General features: G+C 41.5%; 1 protein-coding gene and 1 pseudogene across 6 annotated transcripts in view; one reads left to right on the plus strand and one right to left on the minus strand.

Annotated features, from left to right (window-relative positions):
- The window catches only part of LOC143443505 (uncharacterized), a 44572-nt gene that overhangs the window by 13926 nt on the left and 11057 nt on the right, over positions 1–19589 (minus strand). For 3 of the 6 annotated variants that reach the window (XR_013112567.1, XR_013112566.1, XM_076940298.1), the window contains one exon: positions 11879–14276. The gene's annotated coding sequence lies outside the window, so the exon portion shown is untranslated. Of the gene's footprint in view, positions 1–1721; positions 1817–5609; positions 5724–11878; positions 14277–19589 lie in introns of those variants that run through there. The other 3 variants (XR_013112570.1, XR_013112568.1, XR_013112569.1) reach the window with 2 other exon arrangements.
- LOC117715463 (small ribosomal subunit protein uS8 pseudogene) lies at positions 12472–12867 on the plus strand (annotated as a pseudogene).

The following is a 19589-nucleotide window of genomic DNA, read 5'->3' on the forward strand; positions in this document are numbered from 1 at the left end:
CACTACCAGTAAAGTGCTCTCTAGCTCATATCTGATGTGTATTCTCTACTCACTGGACACTACACTTCTCACTGTGTCCTCCCAATAAACTTATAAGATAGACACATAAAGTATCATTATCCTTATCTACAAAGAAAAAAGGTGAAGTCCAAGAAATGTATGTAAATTGTCAAGCATATGTTGGGGGCTTGGGGGATAACTTAGTTGATAGAGTGCCTACCTTGCAAGCACAAGGATATAAAGTCTACCTCTAGAACCTATGTAAAAATCTCTGCATGGCGGCAACATGTGTAATCCCTGTACTGGAAAGCAGAAACAGGTGAGTCCCTTGGCCTCGCTGGCTAGCTAACTAGGTAAGTTCCAGGCCAAGGAGAGATTTTTGTCTTAAACAACAACAACAACAACAAACAATGGTAGACATGGGGCTAAAAGAGGTGGTTTGGCAGTTTTGAGCATTTGCTGTTCTTGCAGAGGACTAAGGTTCAGTTCCCAGTATCCAAGCAGAGGCTCACACGCATTTGTAACTCCAGTTCTAGGAGATCTGATGCCCTCTTCTGGCCTTTGTAGAAACTACATACATGTGGGTACATACACATACATACATACAAAAGAAAATATACTGCCAGAACCACACATAAAAATGAGCCTTGGGATCACCCCGTTGATAATATCATTGCTGCCACTGCTGAACATCAGATGCTCTGGTTCAAGCAGTCTACACCTCCAGCTCTGGTCACCTCTACATTTTCACACCTAGAAACTGGAGTTGGGACTGATTGACTGTGTTTCCTTCTTTTTATCACTAACTCAAGATTCAAAATCCCAAGAAGATCAGCCTGGCCAATTACAAGTTATGTGTTCATGCTCTGGTTGTCAGAAAGGCTGAGACAGAGTGCATCTGGGCCATTTAGCATCTATCTTGTGAGTCCATCTTGCCTTCCATTAAGAGCTGAAGAGTGAGTGGGTGTTTCCAAACTAGGAAGGAAGTCAACTGAACCATACCTCCCAAACACAGACAGCCTAAGTCAGCTTTAATAACAACAACAACAACAACAACAACAACAACAACAACAACTACTACTACTACTACTACTACTATTAGTGATACAACTAGGAAAACATTTCTATTACAGATACTGTTACTTGGTTTCAAGGAAGGAAGGAATATAGACTACATGTTAGACTCTTTCATTTTTGACATATAGGTTGGATTGGGAAAAGACCATGTAGGACACAAGGAAATAAAGACAGAACCATTCAAAGCCTGTCTAAGGCTCATACTGATTAGCTCCTGGGGCTTTGAGAAGTTTATCTTCACTTCTTTTCTTTCGATGTGATAAAATATCCCTATAAAAGCAATTTAAAGCAGAATGGGTTTATTTGGCTCATAAAATCAGGTTATAGTCTATTACAATGGAGGAATCAAAGCAGCAGGAACTTGAAGCAGCTAGTCACATCATTACATCCACAGTCTAATGCAGAGACTAATTAATGCATGTATCTTCAGCTTGCTTTCTCTATTCTTTCACAATGCAATGTCTCTTGCTTAGGGAATGGTGCCATGCACGGTGGTCTTTCCACCCCAGTTAACATAATCAAGACAATTCTCCACAGATATGATAGAGCTAGACAATTTTTCATTAAGGGTCCCTTCCCAGGTGACTCTAGATAGTGTCAAGTTGACAGCTAAAGCTAACCACCATATAGGCATGGTAGCTCACCATATATGCAAGGCTTTTATCCCAGCATATGAGAAACAGTAGAGAACGGTGGATCTTTGTAAGTTCCAGGCCAGTCAGGGATATACAGTAAGACCCTGTATCAAAAACAAGGACAAACAACACATAAAATAAAAAAAAAAATAAAGACTATCACAGCTTACTATGTCTCAAACTTTATGGTATATATGAATTACCCAAGGATCTTGTTAAAATAAAAATTCTGATTCATGGGTCTGGGGAGGGCCTGAGATTCTGCATTCTAACAAGTTCTCATGTGATACCAACACTGCTGGCTCTTGTGTTTAGGTCAGATGAGAGAACTTGACCCAAGTCTAGTGGTCATATGTTAGAGAGAGTCCAGCTCCCAGAGATAACAAGGAGGAAGAAAGACAAGATGAGGTGACTATTCTGAAGTGTAGAGAGGTGAAAAACACCCTGTTTGTGTCTGCTTTGGGTAGTGGATGAAGAGTTTGGGGATTTCTTTTTCATTTCATTTTGTTGATCTCTATTTTACTGGTACATTAAAGAAAGGAGACACAAAAGAAGTCAATGATTTTGTAAGATGCTCAGACAATCAGGTATTTTTAAAATATTATAGACATTTTAACTTTTGATGGCCAAAAGATACAACTGAAATATACATACAATTAGGATTCCATTATGGTATTGTGTGTCTTTATGTATAACTATATTTTGAGTTTATTCATTCCTTACTTCACTACTTCCCTTAAGCTCATGCTCCCATCTTGCTGGCCCCCTTACTTAACCCTAATAGTTTGCCCTCCTCTCCTTAAGTTCTCTTCCTCTTCAGATGAGGATGTTGGGCAATTTCTATTGCTCTCTACCTCATTCCCTTGAGAAAGGGTCTCTCAATGAACCAGAAACAGGTTTGTTGGCTAGACTGACAGCTTAAAACACCTGTGTGACCCTCCTGACTCTGCACCTCCCATGCCCCATCTCTGTAACCTAGTGCTGGGGTTACAGGCATGGCATGTGGGACTTTTTATATAGATATTAGGGATTTGAATTCATGTCCTCACACTTGTTCTTACCCACTGAGGTATCTCCTGCCTCCACTCCTTAACCTAGATTGTACATATGAGAGAAAACACACAGCACTTAATCTAGCTTCTTTTCTTATGTTATGTTGTATAGTATTTCCTCCAAACTGAAGCATTTCCTTCTGGAGAGAGGAGGGAAGTTATGGGGCTCAAGAAGCTAACAAAACACAAGATTCAGAAAGCACAGAAAATTACAAGACTGATGAGGGGGCTGGAGAGATGGCTCAATGGTGGCTCACAACCATCTGTAATGGGATCTGATTCCCTCTTCTGGTGTGTCTAAAGACAGTGATAGCATACTGATATAAATAAATAAATAAATAAATAAATAAATCTTTTTTAAAAATTGATGAGTTCATACACCAGGTTTATATAAGCATCGAACAATTGCCAAGGAAGAGGAGACTCTTTGGTGGAGTTGTCTGCAAGTAGGGTAGGGTATGTAGATTTCATAAGCTGTCAACCACATTGTGGAATGATGCAGTTGTCAAATTCATGTAAGTAACCCAATAAGCTCACTGGCTCACAAGGCTGGACTTGGGTGGGATGATTTATTTATTTATTTGGTCTCTCATCAGTAGTCCAACTGATTCATGTTCACTCTGCCAGGAAAAGTCAAGGATCAGATTAGCATGATGATTTCCAATTCTCTCCATGTTCTGCAATGTTTCTGCATTTTTATTTACAGCCAGAAAAGTTTTACTATGTACCACATTGTCTTATTACATTTATCTCTTGATGGGCATCCAGACTGGCCCTACTTCTGAGCTATTACAAATACTGCAGCGATAAACACAGATGCGCGTACATCTCCGTGGTACAAAACATGCAATTTTATATGGGCTTTTTTTGGATGTGATCTGTATTGAACAGTGAGAACTAAAATTATCACAAGCAATTGAGCTGCCAGAACACAGTATTTTTTTCCAAGATGACTTAATAAAATGCGATACTTTTTTCTTCTTGTTAATTTAAGAACTAATTGTGTTATAATGCTGACCAGGTGTGACATACTGATTTCTCTTTAAAAATACTTTCAGGGGAGCTGATTATGAAAACACAAAGAGGATAATTTGCTTCTTTCAATATTCAAACTCAATTAATTTCAGTGACTCAAACATGCTAGGGTGAAAAGTTAGAATAGTAAAGCTCGATTTGTTTAAGAAAGAAAGCGTTTTTTTTTTTTTTTTTTTTTTCTTTTTTTCTTTTTCTTCTCATCAGACTCCCAATTGTTTTGGACATAAAAATCTCTCTGAGTCTGTTAGATAATCTAACAAGCCTAATGAAAGCTTTACCTCCAAACCTCACAGCCAGAGCGTTCACCCAACAGATGACAGGCTGCTGTCTGGCAAACATGTGGCCACCCTGCAGCAGGAGGCAGTGGTTATAACCACTACTGACTGAACTTTCCCATGTCCTGATGTTTTATGAGTTTCTTCAATACTGTGAGGTAGTGTTTTTATTTCTCATGATTACAGATGGGGAATATGAGGTTTAGGGGATGTATATTAAGGCTTGAATCTGAAAAGTACTCTATAGGTTCACATTTTAAGGGCTCGGTTCCTAGCTTGCAGTGACTATTTTGAAGGCCATGGAACATTTAGCAGGCAGGGCCTGAGTAGGGCAAATGGGCCTTTTAAGGCTATATCTACCCCTGGTTCTGTATTCTGCTTCCTGGTCTACTCTCATGAACGTGAAGGAGGTACCCCTGGATACTACACATTAAGCAGGAGATTACGAAGCACAGCATCTAATGCATGCACATGAACAAACCGAGTGCAGATGATTACTGCACCAGTGTGATTCCTGACCTGACGGTGATCTGAATCATAATGCACCTTGGTGGTTCCTTACTGAGGTCACTGTTAGGAAGACGTGGCTTTATCAGATGCATTTTCCCTCTGTGATTGATGAAGTTTTGCTATTAAATACTTATCTCTCAAACACAAGCTACTCTTCTCTCTTTGTTAAAACCCTAGGGCTCCTAGTTGCATGTTAATATGCATGCCTTTCCTGAGAGCAGGGTTTCAGTGGAGAGAGGGAACGAGTGTAGAAGAGAGATGGAGTGAGATGAGTCTCAGTGCAGGGGCAAGACGGAAAAGGTGAAAGATGAAAAACAGAGATCTGAGTACTTGATCAACAAATTACCTCTTACCTACTTTGCTGAAAGACTGATTGAGACTAAAGTTAGGCAGTCTTTTAAGGTTAATGAAAATTTTGATCTTAATAGAGAGAAAAATCCAATATTAAAAGATCAAGTTTTCACCTTAAGATAATCTACAAAGGGCTGGAGGGATGGCTCAGTGGTTAAGAGCACTGGTTGCTTTTCCAGAGGACCCAGGTTCAGTTTCTAACACCCACACAGCAACTCAAAATTACCCTTGACTCCAGTTCCAGGGGATCCAATACCTTCTTCTGGCCTCTACAGACACCAGGCACACAAGTATGCAGACACACATGCAGGCAAAACATCTATTTGTATAAAATAAAATCAAGTAAAAACAACTGTCAAAAATCATCTGCAAATACAAGCCATAAATAGCTTGAAAAATAAGCCCCAATTCTGCCACTTTTTTGTTCCACGACCTTCACCAAGGTCACGTGCACATCATTTTGCTTTTAATTTCAGGTCAGATATGACAGGGAAGGGCAGAATTGAGAGCTACCCTGGCTGCTGGGCAGATGATATTTTTGAAATGTTCTGAATATCCTTAGATAATGTCTTCTCAGAGCTTATCCAAACTAGACATGCTTCAAATGAGGGTGACATGAAACATCTTTCCAGAGACTTCAACTCCCACCAGTGTCTCGGTTCTTTATCACTCACCTGTTAGTCATTACAGGATGACGGCTGGCCAGTGGACCGATTTCTCTCCTTAGCATTCTCGCTCTGCCAGAGAGGACCGCACAAGCTCCTTCTCCTCCGGGGTCCTTTTCACCTCTAGGTGAAGCAGAAGGAGAAGGAAACAGTTTACATAATGGTGTGATCACACTGATGCCTTAAGCTTATTTTTTCTCCAAATACCACATTTCTTGACAGCTAGTTTAGAAGTTACTGTTCTTCCACTCCCCTCACTGTCCCCCCACTGCTTGAGAGCTTTCAGTTATAGATCCAAATTCATCAGAGCATTGCTTTACAGGGCAAATTTAAGTACTTCTCGTTACAAAACATGGCTAAACGAGTGCTTTCTCACTAGAAACACAGACTTGAAAGGCATCACAGAGATGCCTTCTCTGTGAAAGTCAATCATAGTAATGTTTGGGGAGTTCTCCAAAACTGGAGGGGTGGAACCCTTCTTGCAGCAGCCAACTCAGACTGTGGCTCAGCTTGGAGGACCGCAATGGGTTCATCTGCACATTTGACCATAGAGGGACACCTAAACCACATGATGACATTGTGTGGTCAGTAAAACTGAGGGCTCGACCCAACTCCTCAGACGCTGGAGACAGAGGGCTGTCATGACAAAGGAAAGCAAAGCTACTCAATACCAGAGAAATATAGTCTTGTGCTGTGAACAGAATGTGAGTTCAAGGATTAGAAACGCTTGGGTTATACTCCTCGCCTTGCTAGTCACTGACCAAATGAACTTGAGTGCAACCTTAGGCTTCTCTGAACTCTGGGATCACCATGTAGCTGGTATAAAGTCAACTGAACAAGATGCAATGGGACAGGCTGAAGCAGGGTCTGGCGTAGAACTATATATCAATACTTGAAAGGGAAAGTGGGCTTTAAGATTAATTTCTGGCAGGGAGTGGTGGTGCGTATCTTTAATCCTAGCACTCAGGAGGCAGAGGCAGACCATCCAGGGCTATGCAGGGTCTTTAAAAAGTCATTTAGGTCATGTCCTTGCATCTCCCCTTCCCATCTAGTTTTTGATGGACTTGGTGTGTCCATTCAGTATTACTATGGCACTCTCGTCATTTTTCAGTTCGTGTCTTTTGGATTTTTTTCTGAGACAGTGTTTCATTAAGTTCAGGTGGGCTATGAACTTGCTAAGGCTGGCTTTGAATGTCTGGTCCTCCTACCTCTGCCTCCTGAGTGCTGAGATTATAGGTGTGTGGTACTATGTTTTATGTCCCACCAGTTATATGTGCTGCTGAGGATAGAACCCAATAGAACCCTATTGTGCACGATAGGCAAGCAATCTAGTAGCCAAGTCACAGCACCAGCCCAGTTACCACTACTTTATTATTTTTACTATTTATCATTAACGGGTTCTAATTTGTTTGGTCTTACCTATCTCCATATTCCACCTACACCATCATAGGTTGGCTGCTTTGAAATACTATTTCTAAAAGGGTATGAAGTACTTAGTGTTCTAAGTTTTTACTAAACGTTAGAAAACCACTAAAGATGCTCTGTTAAGAAGACACGGAAGCTTGTGGCTCAGCTAACTTGCATTTGCTCATGCTGAAATCCTCATGTATCTGCCATCGGAACTTTGCTGATACTTCCCATTGCTTAACTCTTCCCTTATTAGCACGATCTAAATTTCCTATAGCCCAGCTCAGTTGTAGAATGTTTCCTTTTTGCATGTATGTGTGTAGTGCATGCACATGTCTGTGAGGATGTATGTGCCTATATGTAGGGGCCAGCAAAGGATGTCAAGACTTTTTTGCCTTTGAAACAGGGCTTCTCAGTGAACCAGAAGTTTACCTTTTCAGCTAGGCTGGCTGGCAAGCTTCTGGAATTTATTCTTCTCTATCTACCAGTGCTGGGGGTATAGACATGCTTAGTCATGTTTTGCTTTTTATGTGGGAGCTGGGACTTGAACTCAGGTCCTCATGCTTGCATGAGAATCATTCTTATCCAAAACCTTCTCTTCTGTGAAAGCATAATATTCCTTTATCTCTTCAGGCATAGTTCAGTGCTCCTCTTCTTTGATTTTATAGTGCCTCGTATCTAATTCTACTGTGGCTCTTACTGTGTTGGTGTGTCTGTGTCAGTTTGCCTGCAGATTGTGAACTCATGGTCAGGGAAGTAGGGGTGGGGAGAGACTCCATTTCATTTATCCAACTTGTTGAGGGTTGTGTGCTGGGAACTCCAATACATACTGAAGCTATAAAAGCTACAGTGCATGGTGCTGACTCAAGGAATTCATAGCTATACACAAATTCAATGCAAAAACACCATTGTTGTAACAAATACACCACATTGTTTCTCATTTGTCTCTGTATTCCTACTTTCTAAGGCCTTGTTATTTGACTTGATTTTAATTCTCTTACCAAAAATATCTCTAACAGCTGATGGCAAGTGCCCAGATTTCACCATTCAAGTTAGTTTTCTTCAATCTGTATCCCTTTGGTTGCAATTCAACCCGGCGTCAGCAAAAAGAGAAAATTATCAGTTCAGCAAGGCAATTTTGAACAGTGACACTATTTGAAGGCAGAGAAAGCTGGATTTCAGGAAGAAATGGCATCAGGAGCTTTTGTTGGATTCTTCTCAGAATAGTGATGTCACGGTGATCACAAGCTAGCATTCTTTGTACACATGTCTGGAAGCTGTGTGAACACACCACTCAGATTTCCTTGAGATGCTTGTGAGAATGTGCCCCAAAATTGCAGCCATCAAACACTTCATTGCCCACACTGCTGAGGTTCATTACTTGTTTCTGTTCTTAGATGATCTCCTGTGTGCTCTGCAAGCCAGTGATCAGTGGGGTCATTGGTACCTAATCGGGACTAGTCCTGGAAACCTACTAGGCTCTCATGACTAACATTTGCTTGAGACTCCCCAGCAGCCTGTCAAACCTTCCTTGGGCCCTAGGGTGGTAAAGGATGACACTACTGGCTGTCTTTCACCTGTAACCAGATTTGCATTGTAGTCTAATGGTTCTCCCTTCTTTTCCTGACTCCCTCCCCTATTTCCTTGCACCGGTGATTATTCATATAATAAAACTTGGTATATCTAGTCTTTAGTGTCCACTTCTTGGAGGACCAGAATGCTAGATACCTTCAAGAGAGATTGTTGGAAGAGATTGAACTGAAAATCCTCCCCCCTCTGAATCTACAGTAGTGTTTTGCAGAAGTCAAAGTGACCTCATATTGCTTGTCTCCAATAAATGAATATCAATCTGTGAATATGAAGGGGGCCTGTTGCTGGCTCAGTCCTTTAATGGGTAACTTTCATTTGGCAATTCCCTGTAGACCTGGACAATGCTTTCTTAGAACTGTCCTTCAGGCTGAGAGTCCTCCTAGTCAACCATCTTTCCTTTGCCTTTCTCAGAGGTACCAGTGTTATACCACCTTGGCATAAGGCTCTCTCTCTTTCTCCCCAGTGCCTCTTCATCCTCCCATGGTGTTTTACTTAGAAAACAACTTTGATATTCACACTTCAAAAAACCTAAACTAACAAAGGTGATAAATAGGATTGTGAATACATCTCGAACTCTTTTTTGCCTTAGAGAGTCTACTACCACTAAACCAATTCTTTATTCTTATCAGGATATAGATATATAGATATAGATATAGATCTATCTATCTATATATATCCCAGAGAAAGTCTTTCTTATCAGAATATATATATATATATATATATATATATATATATATATATATCCCCCAGAGAAAGTCTTTCTTGGCCATGGACAGATGCACTAACTAACCATCATCAAGAGAGAGGAATCATTCCCATAACATGTGTGGCAGTATTGCATTAGTGGGCATGTCTTTCCAGACCAGATGTGATTATAGGTCTCAAGGTTCACAGCTGGTTAAGACTGATGATCACTTTTCTCCTCCAATAGCATGTATAGCACCTTCCAGTACCATGAAGGCTAGCCAGTAGGAATGAAGGTTCCATGGCAGTGCCAGCTAGAATTCTTTATGCTCTGGCAATCGAGTATGTATTGTCTTCAGCAATAGGCTATTAGCCATCAAGTTCTGGGGTGGTTAACCAAGAGCTTTAGTAGTAACCTGTAATGTTTGGGGGTCTGTGGGACCCCAAAACTCTGAAAGAAGTACCCAGTTCTTGGCACTGGGCTATATTTGTTAGACTCTGGTGAAAGCCACTCATCCAAGAATATTTAGGAAGCATAAATTGATCTTGATAGGGTAAAAAAAAAGACACAAAGTTGGGGGGATGGAGGGCTGAATCTGGGAGGAGTTTGGGGAGGAGGGTCAATTTACAGAGAGAGAGAGAGAGAGAGAGAGAGAGAGAGAGAGAGAGAGAGAGAGAGAGAGCGCCTGCCTCAACATGGCAACCTGCAGTTGACAAAGGGGTATTTAACTGTTTCCAAATAAGCCAGTAGAGAGGGGTGTTTTTTTTTTTTTTTTGTTTGTTTAGCTGTTTTGTTGTTTGTTTTGGTACTGGGGATTGGCCCCAGGATATCCTGCATGCTAAATGTTAAGTCTACCACTGAACCACAGGCAGCTTCAACGGGGATTTGTGTGTGTTCTCATCACAAAGAAATGATAAGTTTGTGCACATATATCAAGGAGACCACGGGAAGATGGACATCTATAAGCTGAAAAGAACAGTGGAAGAAGCCAGTTCCACTGATACTTTAATCTTAGACTTCTGGCCTCCAGAGCTATGAGAAAATTTCTTGTAATCTAACCCTTAAATAAGAAAATATGTTAGCTATGTGGATAAATTATTAGAGAAACTACCTAAGAAAAGGTCAGAAAAGAAAATGTGAGGTGGGTAATAAAATCTGAATGTTTGATAGGGTGTAGTTATATACATTTATAACTCCATAGTAGAATATAGATCTTAAGAGACATTATTAGTCCTTGCTTTGAGACAGGGTCTCTCTGTTCACTGCTGCCTTTGCTAGGCTAGCCAGCCTGTGAACTTCTAGTTATCCTTCTGTACATGGACCCATGGCTCCAGCCACATATGTAGCAGAGGAGGATGGCCTTGTCGGGCGTCAATGGGAGGAGAGGCCTTTGGTCCTATGAAGGCTAGATCCCACAGTGGAGGGAAATTCAAAGGCAGGGAGATGGGAGTGGGTGGGTGGGTGAGGGAACACCCTCACTGAAGCAGGGGGAGGAGGGATGGAATAGGAGGGTTTGGAGGGGGGACCAAGAAAGGGGATAACATTTGAAATGTAAAAAAGAAAATATCCAATAAAATAAAAAGAAAAAATAACAATGATCATTATTACCATCATCATTACCAAAAGGGGGACAGCGGTATCAATCAAAGAGCAGAGAACCAGGATCCATGGCACAGGGTATGGTCAATATCAATAAGAAGCCAGTAGCCTTAAGGATTGCCCTGGGTATCAGCTACCACTTATAGCTTGCTTTTAAGGCCTGCTAGGAATGTGATGAGTGGGCAGGATGGCTTTGCTGACAGGTCTAGGGGTGAATCAGTCAAGACAGAGTGCAAAATGCATATACTGAGCTTTCTAAATGTAAACCAAATTGAGCCACAATTATAGATTAGTATATTTAGAACCGTAATGGAATTTTCCAGGAGAAGTCAGGGCCAGAGAGCTCTGTTTAAATCAACAAAGATCTGTTAATTCTTGAGTATTAGAAGCATTGAGAGAAATGAAGGAAACAATAGCAAAAGGGTATCTGAGTTTTTTATTTCTTACCCACGTTCTGAGAAAAGGGAGTAGCTTTGTGACTGCAAGGAAGTACAGACACAGCCTTATAATCAAGTTGGGAAATTAGAGCTCTCGCTATCTACTTGCTGGAGATACAGCTCTGTGGTAGAGTGTTTGCCTATGGATGATAACCTCTAAGCTGTCGCCACATGGGTCTTTTGAGTACATGCAAAAGACATGTTCATGCTTATGCCAGACATGGAGCTTTTGTGTGTGAGAACACATGTGGGCAGCTGCAAGTGCACATGAATGCGTGCATATGGAGGCCACTGGTCAACGTTGGGTACCTTCCTTGATTGCTCTCCATGACCAACACAAGTCTTATAAAAGGAAGCCTTTAATGGGGGCTTACAGTTTCAGTGTTTAGTCTATTAGCATCATGGAGGGGGGAGCAAGGTGGTATGCAGACAGGCATTGGAGCAGTGCATGTGTGGAAGGCAGAGGACAACTTTGTAGAATCTTTTTTCTCCTTTTACATTTACGTGGTGTCTTAGTCAGGGTTTCTATTCCTATACAAACATCATGACCAAGAAGCAAGTTGGGGAGGAAAGGATTTATTCAGATTACACTTCCACATTGCTGTTCATCACCAAAGGAAGTCAGGAACCAGGAGCTAATACAGAGACCATGGAGAATAGACTGGTTTGCTCAGCTTGCTTTCTTATAGAACTCGAGTTTACGAGCCCAGGGATGGTACCACCCACAATGGACCCTTGATCACTAATTGAGAAAATGCCTTACAGCTAGATCTCATGGAGGCATTTCCTCAAGAGAGGCTCCTTTCTCTGTGATAACTCCAGCTTGTGTCAAGTTGACACACAAAACCAGCCAGTACAATTGACCCCTTGTCAACTTGACATGCAAACACATCACTATTAAGCCTTAACCCTTACTTTCTTTTTCATCTCCAAAATCTAAATAAATTTAAAAGTCCCACAGTCTTTACATGTTAAAATTTCAATCCCTTTAAAATATCCAATATCTCTTAAAATTCAAAGTCTTTTTTAAATTCAAAGTCTCTTAACTGTGTGCTTCACTAAAATACTTACTTCAAGAGGGAAAAATATAAGGGCACAATCACAATCAAAAGCAAAATCATTTTTTTTTCTGCCATATTCCCCCACTGTCACCATGGTGCACATGAATGTCCTGGCAGATGCTCTCAACAGCATCAACAATGCTGAGAAGAGAGGCAAATGCCAGGTCCTCATCAGGCTGTGTTCCAAAGTCATTGTTTGGTTCCTAACTGTGATGATGAAGCATGGTTATATTGGTGGTGAATTTGAGATCATTGATGATCACAGAGCTGGGAAGATGGTTGTGGACCTCACAGGAAGGTTGAACAAGTGTGAAGTGATCAGCCCTAGCTGTGATGTGCAACTCAAAGACCTAGAAAAATGGCAGAACAATCTGCTCCCATCACACCAGTTTGGTTTCACTGTACTGACAACCTTAGCTGGCATCATAGACCATGAAGAAGCAAGACAAACACATACAAGAGGGAAAATCCTGGGATTCTTTTTCTAGAGATGTAAAGCATAAATAAAAACCCTCTGTGGACTGTGAGGAGAAAAAACAAAAGCAAACTCTAACTGTCCAGTGTCTGGGATTCATTCACCATCTTCTGGGCTTCTCCAAGGGCTTGGGTCACGTCTCCAGCTCTGATCTTTGTAGCACACAGCTTGTCTTCTAGGCTCCAGCTGCCTGTACTCCAAGCAGCTGCTGTTCTTGGTGGTCATCTCATGGTACTGGCATCTCCAAAACATGGCTGTCTTCTGTTGCAACTAGGCTTCACCGATGGCCTCTCATAGGCTCTCTTCATGGTGCCAAATCTGGAGTTGTCCTTTGCATGATCCCTTTAGTCCTGAGCAATCAATTGCACTGAGGCTGCACCTTCACCAATGGCCTTCCATGGCCTCTCACAGTGCTGAGTCTCAGCTGTTCTTCATAATCCCTTGATGGTTTCAAAACTAGTACCACCTGGGTGACTCTTATACATTACCAAGTCCAGCTGCCAACATGAGGTACAGCCATGGCTGCCTCTGGAACACAGCTTCTCTGTGCTCTCAGGAAACACTTCCCAGAAGATTTCATCTTAAGGGTCTCTTCTTAAACATTGCTAATTTCTTAGTTCCAGCTAACCAGAATCAATAGTCCCAGTAATGCAAAGGTTTTGCTTTAGTAGTTCTGGTATCTTGTTAATCACAGCTGATTCTTCAGCTCCAGCTAGCCAAAATCACAGAATCTTCACAATCAAAACAGCAACAGCTCTGATAAGAGTCTTTAATTTTCCCTCTGAAATTTCACAAGCCAGGCCTCCCTCTTCTGCACTGTTCTTAACATTATCTTCCAAGCTCCTACAGAACATCCCACAGAGCAGCTCTTAACAACCCAATGGCTCTTTCTAGCCCAAAGTTCCAAAGTCCTTCCATAGTCCTCCCCAAAACATGGTCAGGTTGTCACAGAATACCCCACTATGCTGGTACCAATTTGTCTCAGTCAGGGTTTCTATTCCTGTACAAACATCATGACCAAGAAGCAAGTTGGGGAGGAAAGGGTTTATTCAACTTACATTTCCACATTGCTGTTCATTACCAAAGGAAGTCAGGACTGGAATTCAAGTAGATCATGAAGCAGGAGCTGATGCAGAGGCCATAGAGGGATGTTACTTACTGTCTTGCTTCCCCTGCCTTGCTCAGCTTGCTTTTTTATAGAACCCAGGGGTGGCACCACCCACAATGGGCTGGGTCCTCCCCCACTTGATCACTAATTGAGAAAATGCCTTACAGCTGAATCTCATGGAGGCATTTCCTCAAGGGAGGCTCCTTTCTCTGTTATAACTCCAGCTTGTGTCACGTTGACACAGAAAACCAGCCAGTACACGTGGTATCCTGATTAGTTTGTTGTTGCTGCTACTGTTGACAGGCTAGGGTCATCTGAGAAGAGAAAACATACATTGAGAAAACACTTCCATGTAAGAGTGGTCCAGGGACTAGACCACCAACCAAGGAGTGTACAAGGAGGGATCCATGGCTCCAGATACATAGGTAGCAGAGGATGGCCTTGTCTGACATCAATGGGAGGGGAGGCCCTTGGTTCTGTGGAGGTTTGATGCCCCATCGTAGGGGGATGCTAGAGGAGTGGGGTGAGAGAGGGTGGGCGGGTGGGGCAGCACCCTTATAGAGGCAAAGGGGAAGGAGGAGAGGGAGGTTGTGGTATGGGGGAGGGTTGTGAAGGGGTAACAAGGAAGTGGGATAATGTTAATTAATCAATTCATGTACATCATTTGAGATGTACATGAATTGATTAATTTTTAAAAAAATCCCGTTAGGAAAGCCCGTGGAATGTTTTTTTGATTGATGATTGATGTGGGAGGGCCTAGCTCACTATGGGCAGTGTCATTCCTGAACTGGTAGTCTTGGTTTGAATAAGAAAGCCAGCAGAACAAAAAATGTTTAGCCAGCCAGGAGGCAGCATTCCTCCATGGCTCTTGCTTCAGTTCCTGCTTCTAGGTTCCTGCCTTGAGTTATTTCCCTGACTTCTGTCAGTGATGAAGTGTGACCTGAAATTGTTGTGACTTAAAAAGAGTTATGAGCTGAAGTAAGCCCTTTCCTCCTCAAGCTGCTTTGGTCATGGTATTTATCTTAGCAATAGGAACCATACCCAAGACACCTGAGTTCTGGGAATCGAACTCAGGCCCTCAGGCTTGAATTGAGCCATCTTACAAGTCCCTAGTTTTTTCTTTCTTTCTTTCTTTTTTTAATTGAATGTCAAAATACTTAGTACATTAAGGAAGTTTGTCCTGTGCTTTCGGTATAGATTGGAAGTATTTTTCCAAATTTGTTTTCTGCTTTTGTGTGTGTGTGTGTGTGTGTGTGTGTGTGTGTGTGAGTGTGTCAGATCTTCACTCTACAGCCCAGGCTGGCCTAGAACTCAATACATAGCCAACACTGTCTTTGAACTTGTGGCAACCCTCCCACTTCAGCCTCTTGAGTTCTAAGATTACAAGTGTGAGCCACCACGCCTGGCTGCCTTTTGGATTTATGAAAATTTTTGTTTCCATGGAGAAATAGAATCAGTCAAATTTATCAAATTTTGGATTCATGACTTTTGCAACAATCTATCATTCTTAGACAGCTCTTTCTTATTCCGAGGTTATAAAATAAAATTTCTTATTTTCTTCTACTATTTTGGTTTGAATCCATCTGGGAATTTTCTAGCCTAGTATGTGAGAAAAGAATCTAACTGAAGTTTTTTTCTAAGGAGACTGGCTTCTAAAATAACTAACCAGTTATTCCAATATTTTTTGTTTTCATCATTTTGGCCTCATTGGCTTGAAATGCCATGTTTATTCCATACTAGATTTCTAGCTACACTTGGGCTTGTCTCTGAGTTTTCTATTTATTGTTCTGTCTCATGCTATGTAAGCACCAGTTTATATCACTACAGCTTACTATCCATTCTAGCTGTGTAGAGACCACCTCTCTCCCAATTGCCTATGTCCAGAATTCCTCTTGCTATTCTGTCTTCTTTTTTATATAAAATTCAGAACCACTTGCCAAGTTAACACCCCCTAAATCTCTTATTTTATGTTTGATTGATTACATTCCAAGCTGATTTAGGCAGGAATGATAGCTTTATGATGCTGTGTCTTCCTACGTAAGACCATGATATATTTTTTTGCTGTTGTTCAAGGGTTCTTTGCTGTCCCTTAGCCATGTTTCCCCCCTCCCAATAAATTAGCACACATCTTGTTAACTTTACTAGGTAACATATCTTTTCAACTGCTATTATACATTATTTATTCTTTCCTTCATATTTCCTGAATGGATTTTGTTTTGGCAACAATTTAAAAATCCCCATTCTGTCTATGTTGTCTTAGATTATGTTGGGAGACATCATTTAATTTGACTTAGATTATAGTTCTTGCCCCAAGGTTGTTAGCAAAGCCCAGATTCCTAGATACAGAGATCCCCTGAGGAGTCTGGCTATAGAAGTGGCCTATCCATATACCAGAACACCATGGCAGAAAATAAAAAAGGAAAACTTGTGTTGCTTCTGAGTTCTAAGACTCTGTGGATAGATTTATCTTTGGTGTCCGGACAATTAATCACCTTGAGAAAACCGAGGGGGCACTGAGTAGTGTACAGAAACACACAGCACTATTTTCTTCTCAAATCATGGGAGCCAAAAGGATGCCTACTGTCTTCCTCCAAGTAGAACCCGAGCTCTTAGGAAAACCCCTCCAGCTGTTGTATAGCCAGGCCATTATTAGGATTGATAAATGAAGCATTTGAATACATCATTGATTTGCCATTTTCTAAATTTTATTAAGATGAGAATTCTTTTTTGTTTTTGTTTTTTTTTTTGTTTTTTGTTTTTTGTTTTTCGAGACAGGGTTTCTCTGTGTAGCCCTGGCTGTCCTGGAACTCACTCTGTAGACCAGGCTGGCCTCAAACTCAGAAATCTGCCTGCCTCTGCCTCCCAAGTGCTGGGATTAAAGGCATGCGCCACCACCGCCCATCGAGAATTCTTCATATTAAAGAAGTTCAGCAAAATTCAAATAGAACTGACACAGTAAGACCATACAAAGTCAATCACACTACTGTTCAGGGATAAATACATACATGATAAAAACAATAAACAGCAAAGCAGGTTTCCTGGTTAGTTCTGACAACTTGACACAAGCTAGAGTCAAATGGAAAGAAAAACCTCCGTTAAAAAAAATGTTTCCATCAGTTTGCTTGTAGGGGCATTTTTTTGTCAATTGAACCCAGAGAAGAACTCAGTCCACTGTGGGTGGTGCTCCCCTTGGCCAGGTGGTATTGGGGTATATTTGAAAGTAAACAGAACAACCTAGAAAGAGCAAGCCAGTAAGCAGCACTTTCCTATGGCCTCTGCTTCAATTCCTGCCTTGATGTCCCTCAATGATGGATTGTGGCATGGACGTGGAAGCCAAATAAACCCTTTCCTCCCCATGTTGGTTTTAGTCAGGGTGTTTATCACAGCAATAGAAAGCAAACAGATTTGAGAATTACTAAAATTCTGGGAGTAGTTACCTCTGGGGAGGACAGAAGACAGTGCTCAAGTTTTTTACTCAAGTGACTTAGAAAGCAACTAAATATTTTTTAACTTGTTAATGTATATTACAACAAATGGAAATTTAATGAAATTTATCCATTCTTTTGTTACTTGTGGCAAAACAGTTCTTTTCAAAGTCACAATGTTTTTGCTTCTACCTACTGAGTGTACCGATTACAGGTGTGTGCTAGCATTCTTGGCTAACACGAGCCATTTCTTTTCTTTTCCTTTAAAATTTTATTTTTGATTATATGTTCATGTGTCTGTGAAGGGTATGTGCACATGGTGCAGATAGCCACAAGTCCAGAACAGGTTGTCAAATCCCTTGAAGCTGAAGTTAGAGGTAGCTGCAAGCCTCCTGAGATGGGTGCTGAGTTCAGAACTCAGGTCCTCTGCAAGAGCAGAAAGTGCTCTTAATCACTGAGCCACCTCTGCAGTCCAACATAAGCCATTTCTAACAACAGCCTCCTCTGATAGATTGTGACTTCTTCAAGCCACGACTTCTCCCCATGTCCACTCCTTGGTAAGTGACGTGTCATCAACCAAATTTCTTGTCTTGTACCCCAACAATGATCTGCTCAACTTACCCTACCACTGAGGCAAAATGTGGGGACCAAAACCTGACTCAGTGTGTCCAAGTACCTGTTTTGTTAAAAAAAAAAAAAAAAAAAAAAAAAAAAAGGCTGAAAATTAAAGAAAATTCTAGTGCCCAGATCTCAGTTTCCTGGAGCCAGAGACTGAATCACATGGGTGTCCCTTGCCTTTAAATGTTTATTTTATGTATATGAGTATTTTTGTCTACAGGCATACATGTGTACCATGTATATGTAGTGCCTGTAGAGGCCAGAAGAAGGTACCAGATCCCCTGGAACTGGATTATGTTGTGAGTTGCCATGTTAGTGCTGAGAACGAAGCCTGGTCTTTAAGGAGAGCAGTAGTCAGTGCTCTTAACCTCTGAGCAATCTCTCCAGCCCTACCCCCTTTAATTATAATGTCTACTGTGACTTTAGGTCAAGGGCTTCAGGATAACTACCCTAGCTACACTGGGGTGATTAGAGGCACAGTCACACAGCTATGCAGAATTAGGCCAGCGTATCTAAGGTTGTGGAGCTTCCTTAAATGCTCAGAGTAAGTTTTAGTTTAAAGAAGTCTGACTCTTCTCCTCAATGGCACTGAGTGCATTCAGAATCTTTCTCTACAGTTCCCTATTTCATAATGGGTAAAGTGACTTTATATGCCTCTGAATCTTAGTGCCAGCAACCCTGGTATTTATTAAGCACCTACTTACTCAGTGCTGGGAGTTAAAACACAGAAATGAAATGAATTAAGTCATACTTCTTTCTTTAGAGGAGCCCATGGTCCAGAGAAGAGATATGCAGAAAGTCACTCCAACATGTTAGGAGAAATACCCAATAGGAATGTGTTCGCCTTGCTCTGGCAATGCAGAGAAGGGAGCTGTGAGATTTAAGATTGAGCTGAGCTGTGAAGGATGTGGAGCTGTTAGCTAGATTGGCAAGGACAGCAGATGTACCAGTGCTCTGTAATTGCCTAGTTCAGTTCTTGCTCTAGTGCAAAGCTGTATCTGGCTATTGTTCAGACTGGGGTTAGTGCTGCCAGGAGCAGCACTTAACCATCTTGAATGGAGTTTAGTGAATATATGATTGAATTTTTAGATCTCTTTAGTGGACTATCCCCTAAATATGTCCTCCTATATCTATGAGGGTCCTGGAGTGGAACTGGCTGCCATTTGCCCAAAGGTGCTTGTGATCACATCTTCTCACACCTCAACTGGAGCGTCTTTGGATGGCACATTTAATAAATTATCTGCACTCAAATCCCAGTCTTGGGATCTGCTTTAGGGAAACTGGCCCAGTCACAATGCCTAGGGGGCCTCTCAAATGGAAGGAAACAGCATCCACAAAGGGCGTGACAGACAGGGATAGAGAGGGTGAGCTAGAATGGCAGAGGGGAAAGAGCCATGAATGCATCGCTAACAAGTGGCTTTAGCCTCTGTGGAGGATGGGATTAAAATGGATATTTAAAAAAACCCTTAAGTGGGAGGTGGTGGCACACACTTTTAAGCCCAGCTCTTGGGAAGCAGAAGCAGGTGAATCTTGGAGTTCAAGCACCACATGGTCTAGCCAGGACTACACAGAGAAACCATGTCT

The sequence above is a fragment of the Arvicanthis niloticus genome, chromosome 9, assembly GCF_011762505.2.
Source record: "Arvicanthis niloticus isolate mArvNil1 chromosome 9, mArvNil1.pat.X, whole genome shotgun sequence".
In the NCBI taxonomy this organism is placed as follows: domain Eukaryota; kingdom Metazoa; phylum Chordata; class Mammalia; order Rodentia; family Muridae; genus Arvicanthis; species Arvicanthis niloticus.